Source organism: Adiantum capillus-veneris, chromosome 13, assembly GCF_014529385.1.
Source record: "Adiantum capillus-veneris isolate H3 chromosome 13, ASM1452938v2, whole genome shotgun sequence".
NCBI classification, from domain to species: Eukaryota; Viridiplantae; Streptophyta; class Polypodiopsida; order Polypodiales; family Pteridaceae; genus Adiantum; species Adiantum capillus-veneris.
Window position 1 is genome coordinate 99,662,139 of NC_140943.1, and position 3,151 is coordinate 99,665,289.

Below are 3,151 nucleotides of genomic sequence, written 5' to 3' on the forward strand. Positions count from 1 at the left end.
AAACCACCATTGGAGCCTGGTTTGCATTGAGCTTGACAAGCCAGCTATCTGGAATATAAACTCAATACAAGGAACGCATCCAAAATTAAGACTGTGAGAATTGAGAATTAGAAATTGATTTATTTTGAATAAAGTATGGAGACAGTTATTGTGTTAGGTTCATACCAACTCTGCTTGCAAATGCATAAAAAGACCGTTGCATGCATATGGAAGGCTATGCAAAAATCTAGAGTTATACAAGTCAAAAATTAAGGACGTCATAGTGCCTAGACAGACAGATGCCAACTTGTGTGGATGGAAGTGCCTCCTTCATGTTGAGTATATATTGCATAGCTTCTTTACACTAAAGCCATTCATGTCAAAGGTAGGCATTTTGCGCAGCATTGATATAACATGGTTATCTCATTTTCTTTTTGTTTTCATTTTGTCTTTTGAAGAGTGCATTGGAGAAGTACACATTGTATTTTCACCAATACAGTGCCACCCTAATCAAGCATCTGCTTTAAATTTCACATCTCAAGAGCATGGATGCAAAACAGAACCTATTGGATGACTACATTGTAGAGATAATGATGAATGATGAGGGATAATAGCAAACCGATTCCATAAGGTCAGCTGAGAAAGGACACGAGCAAGAGGAGGGAGGAACTTCTGAGAAGAGAAATGCTGTAGAGAGAGATTTTGACAAGGAGAAAATTCTGGATGAGGGGAATGGCACACAGGAGCAAGATCACACAGATCAAGGGGCTGATGAACAAATAAAGGTTGAAACTCCCTCTATGCTTGGAGGGTTTCAGAAGGAATAAGATTAAAGGAGAAAATTTCGGATGAGGGGAATGCCACACAGGAGTAAGATCACACAGATGAAGGGGCTAAGGAAGAAATAAAGGTTGAAACTCCCTCTATGCTTGGAGGGTTTCAGAAGGAAGAAGATTATACAGAGGGAGGGGCTGAGAAAGAGCACCCTAACCCTCAGGCATAGCACACCTCTCCCCCAATTCCACCTATTGAGCTTGTTAATCAAGAGTCATTTATGTCTGACACACAAACACATCATAGCACATTATAAGCTATTTCATGTGCACTGGAGTCGTCAACAGTGGAGACACAAGAGTCTTGAACAACAAAAGAAAAAGGGATTGGTGAGAACAAGCTCAAGGATGTCAGCACTAGACAAGACAACGTCCACGGCAGGAAAACCCAGTATGGACCCTTGCTAGACATTGACATGCCTTGTTTCGATAATAACCAATGTAAAATAATATGAGATTCAACCTATTGTCTAACTACTTATTTGTTTTACAAAATGTTTGTAGATACTAATTATTTTGGATGTCAATGGAATGTTTTTGTTTTGGGAGCTATATGATCCCAACACAAAACTTGTCAACCTGTGAAGCTTCAGGATACGCACGGGCAATGCCATTTTGCATCCAGGAACCAAGGAATTTATACAGTTTCTACTTCCAAGGTTCTGGGTTGCGTTATGGTCCTCTATGCAGCAGAGAGAAACCTCAATCCCCTTGTAACCATGGTTTGCAACATAGCGGGAATCAAACATTCACAATTTGATTTTTTATATTCACAGAAGGAGTGTGTTTCATTGACGGTCACTACCACCCAACCAAACTAGATGTATTCCTATACTATAAACCTTTTTATCAAATCCATGTCCCATATGATGATATCAACACTTTGTTGATAGATGATACACCCCATAAGGGCTTGCTAAATCCACTAGGCACCACTCTCTCCGCACCCTCATTTGGAGGTCATGACCATGAATTTTATGTTGAGGACATTTTGATCCCTTATCTCTAGAATTTGTATTTCAGTCCATTGATTGTTTCAAAATTTATACTTACAAATACTCTCCAAAATTCTATGTACATTAATATGATTCTTTGTACTTCTCAATGTGGTGCCATGGAAGTGTGTGTGTGTGTGTGTGTGTGTGTGTGTGTGTGTGTGTGTGTGTGTGTGTGAGTGAGAGAGAGAGAGAGAGAGAGAGAGGTAGATAGATTAGACATCAAACTCTGCATATGTTGTTCAAAATATACAAAAATCACACATACTTTCACAAAGGGAGAGAGATAGCAAGATAGTTCCATCTTACTATTGAAATAAAAATATATCCAAATGGTGGGATCATCTCACAATTGAAAAAAAAAAGATTTAAATTGAAAGAAACGTTGTAATGAAAGTCATGAATATAGATTTCAAGTAAAGAAGAAGTTACTTTCAATGGAATTCATCCAAGTTACATTGGCACGATTTTGACTTGGCCAATTAGTTCTCTACAAACAATCTCTTTTTCCCTTCATTGCATTACTTTGCGTCCACCTACTTAGAAATAGAATTGTGAGGGCTCGTTTTTTGTGGTCTCGTCCATTATGTTGTGCCGAAGTTGTAGAAGGTTGCATTGCTCTCTTATTGTGACCACTATCACAAGGTTGAGCTCTTTGTCAAATACCTCCACATCTATGACACCATTGTTCTCCGGTCATGCCAACTCTTGGTCATTAGAAATAAACTTAGAGCAGCCTGCAACATTTTGAGAGCACTGGTACCAGAAGGAGATGAGAAGAAAATGTGTGCCGATCATGTACTTTGCCACCAAAGTGTCCAGTGCAACCTCGCAATGTATGTTTTCCACCTCTTTAACATAAGAAGCTTGTCACAGAAGCAAGCGTCTAGAGATTTACATACCAGCATTGTCTTTACAAAATGCACGTGGCAGGTGTGAAATAGGTCCACAAATAAATTTATAGGACAAAAAATAGCAATCTTTACCAATTTAGTGGCCACAAAATTTTGTAGGGACCTCTGTACATCCCTAAACAGCTTGCTTCGGAGAGCTTCACACACTGTGGTGTCTGGGATCGATCGCTCAATACAGCTCCAATTGATAGGGAGAGGGAGTTTAACCAGAGTACCTTATTTATTTTTTTGGTTGAGCTGGTAGAAATGCTTGTAGAAGAAAATTCCCTCGTCTACAAGGCTCTTGCTAGTTCTTCGCTCGTACTGTAAAACACCAATGTCAGCATGGATTACAAAGATGAGACCTATAATACACTCCACTGGCTCCCATTCCTCACATGATGAAGGATAGACATCTGGAATTGCAACAACAAAAAGTAAAAGACCACCT